The sequence below is a fragment of the Sorghum bicolor genome, chromosome 8 (genome assembly GCF_000003195.3).
Source record: "Sorghum bicolor cultivar BTx623 chromosome 8, Sorghum_bicolor_NCBIv3, whole genome shotgun sequence".
NCBI classification, from domain to species: domain Eukaryota; kingdom Viridiplantae; phylum Streptophyta; class Magnoliopsida; order Poales; family Poaceae; genus Sorghum; species Sorghum bicolor.
The window spans coordinates 23,695,938-23,714,677 of NC_012877.2; positions in this window are offsets into that span (position 1 = coordinate 23,695,938).

Here is an 18,740-nt window from a genome sequence, read left to right on the forward strand (position 1 = left end):
TCGGTTAACAAAAGAACCACTACTTAGCACTAGCAGAACCTGCTGCACTACCAAAAAGAGGCCTAGGTTGCATAGTTAGACTAACTGACTACCTAACTAGCACATCAGTGGCCTATGCAGGACGCCAACTCACATCTTCAGAAAGACAGCGAAGGCAATCAGGAGCCCAACAAGCATGATGAGGCACTAGAACAGGTACTGGAGCTTGCTCTTGTCCATGTTTGCGAACATGACCCTATTCTGATAGGCAAGAACCACACGACGCGCAAGACGCTTGGTCTGTCGCACTTCTTCTTCCATAGTTTGCTTGGCATTCAGCATTTGCTCCGTGTACATCATAGCATCCTCCAAGGCATCATGTGCCCAATCAACAGCATGCCCGGCTTGCTTCATCTCCTTCCAGAGAATCTTGAAACTCTCTTCGACACGGCTTGGCCACTCATCATCAATCCACTGCACAAACTGACATTGGTGTTCCAGTTCTTGCAGCAAGCAATCCCATTTTAGAACTTACAACATGCAACAACAATTGCAAGCCACAAGAAGTTCACCTGATTTGGACAACCAAAGAAGCGCCTTCCAGTGTGCCTCCCACCCCAGACCTTCTTTAACTTGGTGAACCGATCGCAGTGGCACTTGGGGAGATACACCGTCCCCATTCCGGCCCAGTCATCCTCAGCAACCGCATGAGGGATCAGTGAATCAGACAATACCTACCAAAACCTACAGATCAGACCACCAAGAACCTAATCAACGCTAACTAGAGAATACAAAATAAATCTTGGGCTTCATTTGGTACAAATCTCTATGCATTTGTTAACAATAGAATACCAGGCCATAACCGAACCGTATCACGAAATCCCTAGATACAAACCATGCGGAAATCCCTAGATATGAACCAAACCCTAACCAGCCAAACCCTAATAGAAATCAAAGGAAAGAAATGGGGATGAGGTGCTTGCCTGAGAAGATGAGCGAGGTCCCTGTTGATATTTGGTAACGCAATCAGAATTAATCCGCAAGCGCGCGGATATCGGTGAGCACTTCACCCGGGATGTTATCCAGAGTATCATATTTATATTTTTATCTCTAGGAGAAAGAGTGCATCTGACTAACCCAATCTATTACTACTAACCTTTAGGCTACAAAGAATGTTTCTCGATATGAGTGATGTATAGAGAAGACTATAACCGTAATCTCTTTCTAACCTTGGTAAGGATAATCTACTGTTCTGTTGGGGAGGCTCACGGAATCTAGACACCATAGAGAATGTTCAACCCACACCTATAAAACCTATCGATCCTACTAACGGGATATGGGCTGCAAAGGTAACTCGAAAATGTCACGTTCCTCGCTACTACCACGGTCCAGCTAGTCAGGGGATATCTATGAGTATCCTAGCCCAAACACCACGTCTATGCTAGAGATGATTACCCTAAACTCTACGCGAAGAGATTAAAGTAAAATCATAAACCAAAGAACAATAAAACAAGAACTTACTAGTATTTAGAAGTCGAAATACTGAAGAATCCGAGGAGCAAGCTTCGGGTTAGGAGAACTTGATCCCACAGGTACAACCTCGGAGTAGACACCGACAGGCCGAGCTTCCTCCGATATACACCTCCACTCTATTTCTCTCAATCTAGTAGATCTAGTCTGCTCTTACATTGCATGCTAAGCCCTAAGTCTATTTAGAGGAAAGGTTATCCTTCGAGGGCACCTCTCAACTCTATGATGAACTTGTTCTCCTCCAGGGGCCAAAGGGTCTGCTTATATAGTCCCCTCAGGTGAACGTGGGCCGTCGGATCAAACCGACATTGATTGAACGGTTATTCTTGATCCTTTAGGTCGGTGGAGCGTGATCCGCGAAGTTGAACATGATTGGGCACAACACTAGGGCGGGCGCCCTAGGGGGGAGGGTGGGCGCCCTGCCCCCGGGCCCGATCGCCTTTCCGTTCGTTCCCGTGGCTTCTGGAGTCTTCTAGATGGTAGAAAATTGTGCGGTGCGTTAATATCTCTATGTAATCCCGACATGTGGGCCTTTCTTCCTTATTTCCTGATAACCCCCTACATAAACAGATAAACAACAAAACTCGTGGAATTCTGTCATATCAAACACTAATTCTAGGTGTTGTTTGTATAATGGTCCTTTCCCTTGTTTATTTGATAAGTAAAATTGATACTTAAGAACCGTCAACAAACACCCCCATACTTAGGCTTTTACTCGTCCTCGAGAAAAGGATGGTTAAGAAAAATATCTGGGGTTAAAACATTGTAAAGCATTTTCTTCATACCTGCAGGGTGTTGTAAAAATTTCACTGTGTACCGTAGTCAGGGAAATATATGATTAAGAGTAGATGTCCTTTCTTCTCAATCCTGTCACTTGGAGTTTTTGTATATTTTTGAAAAGAAATTTTAGCATACCTTTATCCTCATAGGTTCTCTCAGGTCACTCATTATCTTTTATATCTCACTGAAGTTGTTTTAAGTTGCAAAAATTCTCAAGCATACTTACCATGCATTTATTACCTGATCAAAACGGGATCCGAGGAGGGGAATGTCATACTCTTAGATCAAAGACTTTGGAAGTTAAAAACTTGTCAACTCTTGCTGGCATATTGCTTATTAGAGGGACCATGGGCTATCATTTTCTTTCTTTTCTATTTTTTTTTAGGTGGATACCGAGGTACCCCTAATTCTACTGCCGAACACTTGTCCATTTTTTCTACGAGGTTGTCGAGCACTTGCTCCTTTTTATTTCCTCGAAATATCCTTATTTTTGCATAGCCCATGCCTCTAACGCAATAATACTTCGGAAGAGTGAATCTATCTGAATAAATGTCTTGATCTTAGGAGTATGATAAATCTCTCAACAAGCGTCTAACTCATTTTGAACAAACTCAATATAGAGCAGATAGCTTTTATAATTATTAATATTTTTAGGTTTAGTAGGCATATAAAACATTGAGCATGGTAGCTATAATTTTTGAAATAAATTCTCCAAGCAGCAATGATATCAAGAATAAGATACTCATACTCTACCATCTCACATTCCACAATGACTTAAGTAACACAGGGTTTTAAAATGATTTCTCAATAATTGCAGGTTTTCAGGAAATATCACAGAGTGAGATTAATCATGATTAGAAACATTTTAATCTTTTAATTTATCATGTCGAAGACAATATTCTGCATAATCCAAGATATATGTGTGTAAAGTGTGCAGAGTATGTACCTGGATCATGGAGTGGTGTAGTCGAAGTGTGTTTGGCATGTCGAGGGATCTCCCCCATACTTGTTTTCTCCTTTCTTGCATAAAAATAAAGTAGAGAAACACAAGACATAATAATAATAATCTTTATTAATCTCGAGGCATTTATTACAAATGACTAGTAATGAACTGAAGCTAATAGTAAATCTAAACCGAATTTAAAGATAAATAACTAAGATGCATTGCCTCAAGATCTAATTTAGATAACTTAGTGGCGCTCTAACTCCCTGATCTTCTTATTGGCACTAGCAAGATCATGCCTAAGACCTAGTATCACGGTGTTGTGGTTAGAGAGCTGCCTAGTGATGGAGTTAACCGAGGACTGGAGGTCTATGATGACCCTGTCTAGCCTGCGAACGTCCTCATCAATATCTACTATAGTCTTGCGACGCTTAGGAGGTGTCTCAAGAGCATTGAGAGCGTGCTTCGGGGCTGCCTTTGCAGGGATGAAACGGACTTTGGCTGCTCTAATCCCCTCAAAGTAAGGCCTCTCCTCCTCCGTAGTGTAGCGGATGCTGCTGATCTCACTGCTCTGGTTGGTCTTGACTCCAACGACCCTCTCATTGGGTCTAGGTGGCAGGATCCTTGTGTCGGCTGGCACCTTGATGGTGGTCTCCTTCTTGGCTGATGGTCCCTTGAGAAGTAGGGGCTGTGGCGGTGCGGTGAGAACTGGTTGAGCATGGTAGGATTGGGCGGAGCTGCACTGGCATAATGGCATGGCTTCTAGCAGTCGCTCTGTGTTGGCCGGGATGAGAGCGTGGGCGTCGGGATCTTCCTTGGGCTTCATGTTGAGGTTGAAGGGGAAGACTTCCCAATCGTCGTGGAACTCTTCGGCCATTGGAGCAGCGAGGAACTAAGCAAGCTCTAATTGAAGGAGAGAAGGCTTGAATAGATTGGTGTTTGAAAACTGACGTAAGGGGTCTGTTTATATAGGGGTCAAAAAGTGTCTCTAGGGTTTGCTCGGGCTACTCCCGCCGCCGTGCGTGCGAAACTTTCCATCTGTATGATTATTTGGTTTACCATAAATGTGTTTATCGCGACGGAGGAAATCGGGACTGAGAGGGGGCTGGGGCTGGGCGCCCACCCTCTTCATTAGGGCGCCAGCCCTGTGCCTGGCCCCTCTGTGGGCTCGCTTCCTCGAGCGTGCTTCTAGATGCGGACTTTATTCGAAAAATATATACATGGCCCTAAAACGTCAGATTAAAAAGGTCGGGCTCCAAATCTCCATGGGAAGGTAAAAATGGATCACGTCTATCTCTTCTAATTCTTTATTGGGCTCTAAAAATAATTTAAGACATTGACCATTTACCTTGAGTAACGTACCTTCGTCACTTTGAAGTGTTATAGCTCTGTGGGTTGATGAATTGATTACCTTGAATGGTCCTTGTTGACGGTCCTTAATGCTCACATTTAATTGTCAACTAATCAGGGAAAATGACCTATATGCTACCAACACCTAGACTTAGGGTTTTATCTGACAGAATTCCACGAGTTTTGGTGTTTGTCTATTTCTGCAAGGGGTTAACAGGAAATACGGAAGAAAGGCCCACATGTCGGGATTACATAGAGATATTAACGTGCCGTGCAATTTTCTACCATCTATAAGACTCCAGAAGCCACGGGAACGAACGGGAAGGCAATCGGGCTCGGAGGCAGGGCACCCGCCCACCTTCTGTGCCCAATCAGGGTCAACTTCGCGAATCATGCTCCAAACCTAAGGGATCAAGGAAAACCATGCGATTAATGTCGGTTTGATCCGACGGCCCAGGTTCACTTGAGGGGACTATATAAGCAGACCCCCTGGCCCCTGGAGAACATACCTCTTCTATAGAATCAAAGCTAGGGTTTCAATTATTCATCCAAGTAGAGAGGATCCCTCTTGTTCATCTAGTTCTACCTCTAGTTCATTTAGTTCTAGTTCTAGTTCTAGTTCATCTAGTTCTAGTTCTAGTTCCTCTAGTTCTAGTTCTAGTTAGTTTTAGTTGTAATCTAGAAAATAGGGAGAGAGAAGATGAGAGCGGAGGAGGAGCCGGATCTGTCGGATCTTCCTCAACATTGTACTTTTGCAGCAACTGGTTCGTTCTTCATCGTTCTCCAGGTTTTTCAATTCATAATTCCTGAGTTCTTTAATTACTTTTATTTACATTCAAGTTATTTACTGGATTCCGACTTGCATCCAGTGCTCTAATCTTTGCAACATTAGAGTAGTAATTAATGGATTAGATGTGGTGTTTAGTCTTGCAATTACCTGGAATTGCACCCAATCCTGCGGATTGTTGTGGTAGCCCTAGGGTAGTGACAGCCCTAACGGTCGACGTATTCCACCTCGTTCGGATCGGTGTTTGTAGGACCGTAGTCAGAGCTTCCGAGATCCCTTCTCATCTCTTTCTGTGGTTAGTGTTCTGATGTCCCGAAATAAATAATCTTTGAAATAAATAATCTTTGAAGTAATTCTTGATTCTTAGATCAACTAGAGAACTCTTAGGAAATTTCCTCTCTTCCCACCAAAAATAATTATATAGTTATCCTTGGGCGATCTTGAATCTTAATTAGTACACTCACGTTCCCTGTGGAAAATCGATACTCTGGAATACTCCAGGGTGAAAGCTACATCGGTATCCGTGCGCTTGCGAATTTTTCTGTTTGCGTTTAAAATACCCAACAGTCCTTCCCATTTACTCCGGAGTTTTCCATGACCGAAAAGTTTCACCCTGGAATTAAAAAGTAATACCTTATCTCCGGGTGCGAACTCCTTCTTCTTGATCCTCTTGTCATGCCACCTTTTGACTCTATCTTTGTAGATCTTCGAGTTGTGATATGCTTTCTCTCGCCATTCTTCCAATTCTGATAGTTGCATTCTTCTATGATCTCCAGCGACATCTAGGTCCATATTCCATCTCCTTATGGCCTAGTGTGTTTTGAATTCTAGTTCAACAGGTAGGTGGCAAGTCTTCACGTACACCAATTGATATGGGGACATTCCAATTGGGGTCTTGTATGCTGTCCGATATGCCCAGAGTGCATTGGGTAACTTGTCTTTCCATGCCTGTTGGGTATTTTAAACGCAAACAGAAAAATCCGCAAGCGCACGGATACCGATGTAGCCTTCACCCGGGAGTATTCCAGAGTATCGATTTTCCACAGAGAACGTGAGTGTACTAATTAAGATCCAAGATCGCCCAAGGATAACTATATAATTATTTTTGGTGGGAAGAGAGGAAGTTTCATGAGAGTTCTCTAGTTGATCTAAGAATCAAGAATTACTTCAAGATTATTTATATCGGGATATCAGAGCACTAACCACAGAAAGAGATGAGAAGGGGGCTAGGAAGGTCTGACTACGGTCCTACAAACACCGATCCGAACGAGGTGGAATACGTCGACCATTAGGGCTGTCACTACCCTAAGGCTACCACAACAATCCACAGGATTGGGTGCAATTCCAGGTAATTGCAAGACTAAACACCACGTCTAATCTATTAATTACTACTCTAGCGTTATAAAGACTAGAGCACTTGATGCAAGCGGGAATCTAATAAATAACTTGAATGTAAATAAAAGTAATTAAAGAACTCAGGAATTATGAATTGAAGAACCTAGAGAACGATGAAGAACGAACCAGATGCTGCAAAAGTACAATGTTGAGAAAGATCTGACAGATCCGGCTCCTCCTCCGCTCTCCTCTTCTCTCTTCCTATTTTCTAGATTACAACTAGAACTAACTAGAACTAGAACTAGAGGAACTAGAACTAGAACTAGATGAACTAGAACTAGATCTAGATGAACTAGAGGTAGAACTAGAAGAACTAGAGGGATCCTCTCTACTTGGATGAAGAATTGAAACCCTAGCTTTGATTCTGTAGAAGAGGTATGATCTCTAGGGGCCAGGGGGTCTGGTTTTATAGTCCCTTCAAGTGAATCTAGGCCGTTGGATCAAACCAACATTAATTGAACGGTTATCCTTGATCCTTTAGGTCGGTGGAGCAATATCCCGAAAGAGAGTCCTGTTTGGACTCTAGGAGGGGGCGGGCGCCCAGGTCAACTGGGCGGGCGCCCAGTGCCTGGCCCCGTTCGGCCTCCGCTTCCTTCCCGTGGCTTCTGGAGTCTTCTAGATGATAGAAAATTGCGCGGCACGTTAATATCTCTATTTAAACCCGACGTGTAGGCCTTTCCTCCGTATTTCCTGATAAGCCCCTGCAGAAATAGTCAAACACCAAAACTCGTGGAATTCTGTCAGATAAAACCCTAAGTCTAGGTGTTGGTTGCATTTGGATCCTTTTCCATGATTAGTTGATGGTTAAATGTGAGCATTAAGGACCGTCAACAAGCTCCCCCAAGCTTAACCTTTGCTCGTCCCTGAGCAAAGATGGACTCAAGAGTTTCTGCAGTGGTTTCATGCCTTAAAGATACACATGCGTTCAAACAAGATCTCATCTCTAGGTTAGGGTAAACTGTTAAGATTTAGACTTACTCATTTTACCTTCCACCATGGGGCTTCTAACCGTCACTTGTGTCTTGAGTAGTTAAAAGATAGAACGGTCTAGTCAAGCACCATGTATCTTGTTCTTCGATTAACTATAGCTCTGGAGTTTTTGCAGATTTTCAAATAAAACTTAGAGATTCCTTGTATGACTCTCTCTAGTCTCTCTTTTGTGGTATTTCTGGATCCTTACCAAGGCAGTAATGGTGTATGCCTTCTCTCAAAGTATGTGGTATTTGTGGTATAAGGCATAGTGGCATTGCCTTCTCTCTCACCCTACTCTAATAAGGTTTTGATATCTGGAGCTCATAGGTGGGAGACAGCTAATACATACTTACAAGACATTTATTGCATAGTCAAACCATGGATCCAGAAGAACAAGTCAATAAGTCAAATCAAGATGTGCATGTGTGGCGAATTAATGGTGATAATGGTGAAAGTAATGGTGAAAGTCTAATTCTACTTTTGCTCTTTTGAGGGGGTACATACCTTTCTTGCTCTTTTGAAACTTTTTGAGGAGAATGAGATGCTCTATATTTTCTTTTTCTTTCCTCTCAGGTGGGTATCTTGTACCTCTAATTCTACTGTCGGACACTTGTCCATTTTTACCTCTCGTCTCACTTTTTCTTTTCTTTCGAGGTTCCGGGCACTTGCCCTTTTTTATTTCCTCGTATTCTTTCTTTTTTTTCTCTCTTTTTTTAGAGCACTCATCTCTTAAAATAATGTAGCAAGTGGTAGTAACCAAGATAACTTGAGCATTTATTTCACAGGGAAAAACAGAAATGTTTTTGGCTATTCTCTCCCAGATTAGGAGTAGAATATTTTTAGGTGATTCTGGAGATGGAAATGGGTAGATATATCTGGATGCGTACTTCCGGAGTAGAAGCAGCATGTGTGAGTGAACGTGCAAGTGAATCTTGATTTAACCACATGACAAGCTTCTAAGGGTCTACACAGCTTGACCACACTCAATGCTCATAAGCAGTAAAAAGTAAATGTGTGGCTCATAGTCTAGCAAGCATGTATATATGGCTGTGGTAGGAATTTAAACTCTTATCATACAGGAACTCATCATGCAACATTTTAAAGATTTTCAAAGATAAAATTCTCCCGAATTCTAGCATCTCTAGGAACAGATAAACAGCAGCTCAACATTCCCATATCATATCCGTTATCGAGTTAGACTTTAGATCAAGTACTCTTCCCACAAGTTCAGGTTTAGAGTAAATTTTAATTAATACCAGTCATGCCTAAACTTGAGAGAGATTTCAATTTTGAGAACTAGTCATGGCAGAGCAACTACTCATCATTTCCATGTGAGAGCTTATCATGAGGGTTCATAGCAAATTTTATTTATTTATTTATTTAGCAAACTAAGCAAAGATATATATAAGCATAAAATCCTTATTTGGGTTTTTATGATTATGCATCTTTTTATTATTTGAGTAAAATATAAACGTGAGTAGAACACTTAGCTGGATAAATGGGGGTGCTCTTCCCCAAGCTGGATCTTGACGTAAATCCTTCTGATGTAGCTAGCAGGTGACGGAGGTGTATTTGAATGTCAGCAGCGCCCTGACAGCGATTAGGATATCCTCCGTCTGCTAGTCTTCTTTGATCCTTGAATTCTGTGGAGCTCAAATAGACAACAAAGCTTTGTGGAACTAGTTAAGTGTTAGCATAAATATCTAGCCTTTATCATGTTGAGCATCCTCAATAAATGTTACTCTTTTTAGTAGGATCATAATTTTATTTTTATAATTTTATTTTTATAGGATAGGAATATCTTTATTTCATTTTTACACCACCACAGTGAATGTACTTATGGGTTTTATGCCATGAGCATACTCACATGGGGCTTACTATTTTTAACATTTTTATTTTCTTTTCAAGATGATATGAACTTGATTAACTAAGCAAACTATTTTAAAATAATTGAAAGGAAAAGGATAACTACCAAGTTTACCTCTTGGCAAGGCGTTCGGTGTTTTTAAGTCCTCGAACGGGACACTCCATCTTCTCAGTCGTCCTGGGATTCGCTGGATGGCGTAGTCGGTGGTTCCGGCGACGCCTGCTCTTCGTGTATAACTATCTTCTCTCTACACACCTGACTCGGTGCTATGGTCTCCTCAGGACAGTTCTGTTCAAGCTGTATGTCTTCAGACCTCACTACTTCTCCTTCGTAGTCTGCCCATCCATCCTTGATGATTTGCCTCCTCTGGTTGCGGTTGTGTCATCTTCTTCTTGTCCTGACCTGCTTAGAGTCTTTAACTATATAGTTAGAGTCAGTAAAATAGCGGCGTACCTTCTCAGAGGGGAAATGCATGTGGACTTCTCTGGTTCCAATGTATATGATTGCTTTAACGGTGCTAAAGAACGGTCTTCCAAGTGCAATGGGTGGATTGTACTCGTCTTCTCCCATGTCAATAACCTTAAAATCATCTGGAGCTAAATGTATGTCGGTTTTAGTGGCATGGTTCCGAACAGGAGTTGATAGGTGACTGCGGTCATTATGTTGACGTCAGATCCGGTGTCGTAGAGTGTCTTCTAAAAAGAATATCCGTTGATTGTGCACTTGATGCTTGGAACACCAGGGTCGTCCTTCTTGATCAAGAAATGCGACTTGAGTTAACGATCTCGACCTCCTTGAGCTGCAGTGACCATCTTAGCTGACTCAGTCTACATTTGCTTGTTCCTGTTCCCCCTGTTGATCCTCTTCCTTGGTTCATGTCGGGATTGCTCTGAGACTTGTGTAGTCTTGTTCTTGAAGGAAAACATCTCCTTCCTCCCTTTGATGTAGAAACTGATCTTGGCAGCACTAGCGTAGATGATAGCTCCCGAGGTGTTCAGGAATGGCCTCCCTAGGATGATGGGAACCGTCTCATCAGTACCAGTCTCTATCACCATGAAGTCTGCTAGGGCGTACAAGGTATCAACTCGGACGCAGAGGTTCCTCAATATTCCCTTTGAGAAACTTAGTGTCCGATCTGCAAGCTGCAAACACATGGTTGCTTCTAGTAAAGGAAGTGTAAAGAATTTTTCATAGAGTACCCTGGGTATAATGTTGACGCTGGAGCCAAAGTCGCAGAGTGCTTCTGGGAAGTCCACCATGCCGATGGAGATCGGGATGACGGGGCATCTTGGATTGTCTCTCTTGACCGGCAGAAGGTCAGTAATTACTTCCACAACGGGGTTACTCCAGTAGTTACATCCACAAGCATCTCAGGGCAGTGATTGCCTGAGTGTCCAGTATCTCCAGTGTGTTTGTGCTCCTAGATCTAGGTTCTTCACTTGGTGGAGTCTGGGAGTTGTAAAAGTCCTTCATATTTTGCTCGAAGTGTACCTGCTCATAGAGACAAGGCAGAGATCAAGTGCATGGGCCCTGTTGGTGGAAAACACCAACAGGACCAAAAGTGTATTTGTTCTTCTCTAACCTTAAGCATAGTGAGTAAGGCAAATTTGATGGATAATAAGATCATGAGTGTAGCATTTAAAGCATTTGTCAGATCAGATTGCTCAACCTAATGGAAAGATAATCTATCTATATTTATGTTGTTTTTTATGAAATATATCTTCCAAAGATTGAGTGTGCAACATTTTAGCTCATATGATTAGGAGTGTGGGATCACAAAGGTGGAAGGACTAAACATGTTGAATCGATTGGGTTGGTTAATCTAGAGTTGTAAATCATACATGTTTGTCTCTTTTATTCATGTGAACGCCAAAACCAAGGAAAAGCTTATAAAAGTGATAGTCAAGTACCTTAAGATGTTACCTTACTTGAAGAGTGATGGTACAGTATTACCTTGTGGAAGCTTTCCTTTCGTAGCGGTTGTGCATCGTGTTTGTGGCACCCTCTATGGATCATCTCTTGTGAGCTATGCCTTCCTTGTGTAAATTGTTAAACTTCATGTGTCTCTCTCTTTGTCTCCAATGTGAGTTTGTCTCAGTACTTCCCAGGTCGATATTGAAAGTTTTCCTGCAGGGGTTAGTCCAACTAAATATCCAATATCTACTATAGCATACTATCGGCTCAAAGATCAACCTAGACACCATGTCTAATTTGATTTAGGAGGGAATTTTAACCTAAGCATCATGCTTAATTTAAAATCCTTTGGAAGTAAGATCATCATTCCTAAACTAAGCACCATGCTTAATGAAGAGATAAATGAAACTACTCCAAACCTAGACATATACTAAAGCAAATAAAGGTAGCATGGGAGCATTATAGAGATCTACTCAAGTGGAGATGAAGTAGTGTGATTAGTATTTAACAAATTGAGCATGTCTCAAAGGTAGGGACAACCAACATAGCAACATGGCAAAGGATGTTTTTATGTAAAGTACTCCCCCAAGCTTGAATTTTGCAAAATTCAAGTTTGGATGAATTTAATTCAATGTTGTATATACCTTGTGCTTGTCATTCATCCGATCTTCTTTCTCCAATCCTGGAAAGGTTAGTGACAAGAATACCCGAAGGAATTTTTTTTTTACAATTATCCATATATGCTCAACACACAAGGTAATGTTGCAAATAATTAAAAGCTCATGTTACGATCTGATCAGTGCTTATTTTAGGACACTAAGATTGTCCTTGAGAAACCATCAATTTATGTCGGTGAAGTGGTTTCCCCTCCAACACCAACCTATATCAAGATCAACTCAACGAGACCTGCAAAATTTATTATAGACATATGCATCGACAACCGCCCTTTTAAAGTTTTTATAAATAGAAAGGAAGAGGGGGTTGGAGATCTCGAATGTGGTGATGTTGGAGAGACCAATGGATTGTGAAGATGTTGCATATGAGCATGGAGTAAATGAAGTGGCTATGAAATAAATTCCATGCTCATTAATGCTTAGAGTGAAATCCATGTGGTGTGGTGAAAATGGTAAGGTGAGTGTGATAAAAGGGAAAATAAAAAGGATACACGAACGACTTGGTTCGAAACTAGCACAGCTACCGTTCCCCGGCAACGGTGCCAGAAAGCTTGTTGGGTATTTTAAACGCAAACAGAAAAATCCGCAAGCACACGGATACCGATGTAGCCTTCACCCGGGAGTATTCCAGAGTATCGATTTTCCACAGAGAACGTGAGTGTACTAATTAAGATCCAAGATCGCCCAAGGATAACTATATAATTATTTTTGGTGGGAAGAGAGGAAGTTTCCTGAGAGTTCTCTAGTTGATCTAAGAATCAAGAATTACTTCAAGATTATTTATATCGGGACATCAGAGCACTAACCACAGAAAGAGATGAGAAGGGGGCTAGGAAGGTCTGACTACGGTCCTACAAACACCGATCCGAACGAGGTGGAATACGTCGACCGTTAGGGCTGTCACTACACTAAGGCTACCACAACAATCCGCAGGATTGGGTGCAATTCCAGGTAATTGCAAGACTAAACACCACGTCTAATCTATTAATTACTACTCTAGCGTTATAAAGACTAGAGCACTTGATGCAAGCGGGAATCTAATAAATAACTTGAATGTAAATAAAAGTAATTAAAGAACTCAGGAATTATGAATTGAAGAACCTAGAGAACGATGAAGAACGAACCAGATGCTGCAAAAGTACAATGTTGAGGAAGATCTGACAGATCCGGCTCCTCCTCCGCTCTCCTCTTCTCTCTTCCTATTTTCTAGATTACAACTAGAACTAACTAGAACTAGAACTAGAGGAACTAGAACTTGAACTAGATGAACTAGAACTAGATCTAGATGAACTAGAGGTAGAACTAGAAGAACTAGAGGGATCCTCTCTACTTGGATGAAGAATTGAAACCCTAGCTTTGATTCTGTAGAAGAGGTATGATCTCCAGGGGCCAGGGGGTCTGGTTTTATAGTCCCTTCAAGTGAATCTAGGTCGTTGGATCAAACCGACATTGATTGAACGGTTATCCTTGATCCTTTAGGTCGGTGGAGCAATATCCCGAAAGAGAGTCCTGTTTGGACTCTAGGAGGGGGCGGGCGCCCAGGTCAACTGGGCGGGCGCCCAGTGCCTGGCCCCGTTCGGCCTCCGCTTCCTTCCCGTGGCTTCTGGAGTCTTCTAGATGGTAGAAAATTGCGCGGCACGTTAATATCTCTATGTAAACCCGACGTGTGGGCCTTTCCTCCGTATTTCCTGATAACCCCCTGCAGAAATAGACAAACACCAAAACTCATGGAATTCTGACAGATAAAACCATAAGTCTAGGTGTTGGTTGCATTTGGATCCTTTTCCATGATTAGTTGATGGTTAAATGTGAGCATTAAGGACCGTCAACAATGCCATTCCCATCTCATTGACTGTCTTCTGAAGAATATTCTTGATTTGCTTGTTGGAAGTCTCTGCTTGGCCACTTGTCTGAAGATGGTAGGGGGTAGCGACGCTGTGACGGATTCCAAGTCTTGATAGATATTGCTTGAAGCTTTTGTCAATGAAGTGAGCTCCTCCATCACTTATCACTACTCTGGGAACTCCAAATCTTAGAAATATAACTTCTTCAAACATCCTCTTTGAACTGATGTTGTCGGCATGCTTGCAGGGTAGTGCCTCTACCCACTTGGAGACGTAGTCAACTGCCACCAAGATGAACTCACACTTCTTTGATGGTGGAAATGGACCCATGTAATCTATTCCCCAAACATCAAAGAGCTCAATCTAAAGGTTGTTGGTGAGTGGCATGGCATCCCTTGTGTCAAAGAGCTCAATCTTCTGATATATTGCTTCGTGTCTTCATACATTGTAGGCCAGTAGAATCCACACTGCTAGATCTTTGAATGTGTACAAAATGCTCTATAATGACCTCCATATGGTGATGAATGACATCTGTCAATGATCTTCCATCATTCCTCAGTGGTCACACACCTCCTGAGTAAGCCATCAGAGCATACTCGGAAGAGGTATGGCTCATCCCATATATGTGAACGACTTTCTTGAATAAGTTTTTTCTTGTTTGCTCCTGGTGGTACATACCCTGAAACCATAAAATTAACAATATCTGCATACCAGGGGTCAGACCTGTTAATCCCGTAGAGCATGTCGTCCCGGAGTGAATCATTGATGGGGGTTTCCTGTGGATTCTTAAAATACATTCTAGACAAGTGATCAGCAACAGAATTTTCTACTCCCTTTTTATCTTTTATATCTAAGTCAAATTCTTAGAGTAATAAAATCCATCTAATCAGGCGAGGTTTACCATCTTTTTTAGAGAGCAGATATTTTAGTGCAGCATGATCAGTGTAAACAATTATGTTAGCTCCAACTAAATAAGATCTAAATTTATCAATGGCAAAGACAACAGCCAGAAGCTCTTTTTTAGTAGTTGCATAATTAAGTTGAGCTCCTATCAAAGTTTTACTGGCATAAGCAATTGCATGATGCTTCTTATTTTTAGTTTGTCCCAAAACTGCCCCCACAGCATAATCACTAGCATCACACATAATTTCAAAAGGCAACGACCAATCAGGGGGTTGAATGATTGGTGCAGAGATGAGTGCATTCTTTAATAAATTGAAAGATGTTAGGCATGCATCATCAAATTCGAAAGGAGCATCCTTGGCTAGCAAAAGAGTAAGTGGTCTAGCAATAAATGAAAAATCTCTTATGAATCTATGATAAAAACCAGCATGGCCAAGAAAGTTTCGAATTCCTTTTATATTCACAGGTGGAGGTAGTTGTTCAATTACTTCAATTTTAGCTTTGTCTACCTCAATACCTCTTTCAGACACTAGGTGTCCCAGCACTATTCCTTCCCTAACCATAAAATGACATTTTTCCCAATTAAGGACTAAGTGCTTTTCTTCACATCTTTGCAAAACCTTGTCTAAGTTTTCAAGACAACTATCAAAAGTTTTTCCATATACAGAGAAATCATCCATGAAAACTTCAATAATCTCTTCAATCATATCAGAAAATATAGAAATCATGCATCTTTGAAAAGAAGCTGGTGCATTACATAACCCAAAAGACATTCTACGGTAAGCATAAGTTACGTTTGGGCATGTAAAAGTGGTTTTGCTTTGATCATCGGGATGGATCGGGATACCCTGAATATCCGTCTAAGAAACAGAAGAACGAATGGTTCTCTAATCGATCTAGCATCTCATCTATGAAAGGTAAAGGAAAATGATCCTTTCTCGTGGCTTTGTTTAGTTTTCTATAGTCTATGCACATCTGCCACCCTATGATGGTGCATTGCGGAATTAGCTCGTTCTTTTCATTCATAACGACAGTCATGCCTCCCTGTTTAGGCACAACTTGAACCGGGCTCACCCACTCACTGTGCGGCATAGGATATATAATCCCTGCATGCAGCAACTTTATAACTTCCTTTTTAACTACCTCTCTCATCGCGTTGTTAAGTCTACATTGGGGCTCTCGAGAAGGTGAAACAGAAGGATCTGTCGGAATACGATGGGTACAAATCATAGGACTCATTCCTGTAAGATCTTGGAGTGAGTAGCCAAAAACTGAGTGATGTTTCTCAAGAATGGTCATTAATCGCAGAGTTTGCTCCTGAGTGAGTTTATCACTAATGATCATAGGAAACTCTGGGTTATTGTTTAGGAAATCATAGATAAGACCGGGTGGTAAAGTTTTAAGCTCTATGGGAGGTCTAGGTGTTTTTGCAAACTCATCTAAGGGTTCAGGTTCAGAAGGTTCAGCTTCTTCTTCTATGAAGAAAGGAGCTTCATCTTCTAAGTCTGGTTCATCTAAAAGCTTTAGAGATGCAGCCTTTACCTCCTCCATAGGATCGAGCAAAAGATATGACTCGGCCTTATTATTTAAGGAGTGTGAAATTGTTATTGGAAATTTAAAAGTTTTCCCAAAAGAAATGTGTACCTTTCTAGTATGACCTTCATAAACGAGTCTTCTAAAAGGTTGTCCTATCAACAGGTCGAAGTCCCATGTATCAAAGATATAAAAGTTCAAATGAACCATGGAGCCTTCTACCATAATGGGTAGGACATTAATAATTCCAAGACTGGGGACTAATCGTCCCGAAGATTCCTTTATGACCTTTGTTGTGGGGGTTAAGACCAAACTTTGAAATAATTTAAGTGCAAAAGATTCAGACATGATGTCGATCCCCACAATAGGATTATAGAGAGCCTCAAATTGATCAGAATCATAAGCAAAGCGTATAGTTATAGGAGGTGTGTCAAAACGGATCACATCAGAGGAAAGCTCTGACTCCTCCAACCATTCGCTACTCATGACTGCGATAAGCTCTCTCAATTGATGTTCAGTTGGCAAACAAATGCTAAAATGGCCGTTTTAGGGTCTGTCAATAGAATGGTAGTTTGAAATGTTTCCAAAATCGGCAAAAAGATCAGGTTCTATATCCAGCATGAAATCATGTGGTGGAATTTCTTCCTTTTGTGGCTCAGAACTTGGGATAGCTAAACTAGATAGAGAATTTGGCAGAGTGTTTACTTCGGCTTCGTGGGTTTCATCATGAAGGGTATTATCCATCTCAGCTTCTAGGATTCTATCTAGGATCACTCTAGCATCATCACTAGGGATGTGAAAGAAAGAACCTCTAGACATTGTATGTAGCATTTGTTTATGATCTTTCTAAAGACCTCGAAAAAAGTGAAATAAAAGAACAGGGTCTTCAAGATTAAGGTTTGGACCAGATTCTAAAAGATCAGAAAAACATTTCCAGGATTTTCCCAAAGTTTCATTATCTTTTTGTTTAAAAGATAGGACTTCGAGTCTAAGGTCGCCGATACGGTCGAGGGAATAAAAATATAGGGAAAAGTTGGCTCGTAAAACTCCCCATTCACCTCGTTGTTGACTTACCTTCTGATTATACCATTGTCTAGCTTCTCCCCTTAAAGAAAAAGGAAAAAGCTTCCAACGTAAAGTTTTATCAGAAATGCCTTCAATGCGAAGACAATCACATATTTGCTCAAAATCTCTAATGTGAAGGTAAGGGTTTTCGTCTTCCTTTCCTGAAAAAGATAGGTTTTGAATCATAGCAATCAACCTGGAACTTAACCTATACTGGGATGTTTGGATAGGCTGTGATGACTCCCATGGTAAAAGGTCAGTTTCCGAAGGTGTTGCGAATTGATAGATTGATTTAGAATCTTGGTTTTCCATAAGGTAAGAGTAAAGAATATAAAAGAATATAAAAGATAAGAAAAGATAAAAGTATAGATACAAGCTAGTAGTAAGACTCAAGGTTATCTCAGCAAACCGTCTTTCTCCCGGGCAACGGCGCCAGAAATGCTTGTTGATATTTGGTAACGTAATCAGAATTAATCCGCAAGCACACGGATATCGGTGAGCACTTCACCCGAGATGTTATCTAGAGTATCGTATTTATATTTTTACCACTAGGAGAAAGAGTGCATCTGACTAACCCGATCTATTACTACTAACCTTTAGGCTACAAAGAATGTTTCTCGATGTGAGTGATGTATAGAGAAGACTACAACCGTAATCTCTTTCTAACCTTGGTAAGGATAATCTACTATTCTGTTGGGGAGGCTCACGGAATCTAGACACCACAGAGGATGTTCAACCCGCACCTATAAACCCTATCGATCCTACTAACGGGATATGGGTTGCAAAGGTAACTCGGAAATGTCACGTTCCTCGCTACTACCACGGTCCAGCTAGTCAGGGGATATCTATGAGTATCCTAGCCCAAACACCACGTCTACGCTAGAGATAATTACCCTAAACTCTACGTGAAGAGATTAAAGTAAACTCATAAACCAAAGAACAATAAAACAAGAACTTACTAGTACTTAGAAGTCGAAATACTGAAGAATCCTAGGAGCAAGCTTCGGGTTAGGAGAACTTGATCCCGCAGGGACAACCTCGAAGTAGACACCGACAGGCCGGGCTTCCTCCGATCTACACCTCCACTCAATCTCTCTCAATCTAGTAGATCTAGTCTACTCTTACATTGGATGCTAAGCCCTAAGTCTATTTAGAGGAAAGGTTATCCTTTGAGGGCACCTCTCAACTCTATGATAAACTTGTT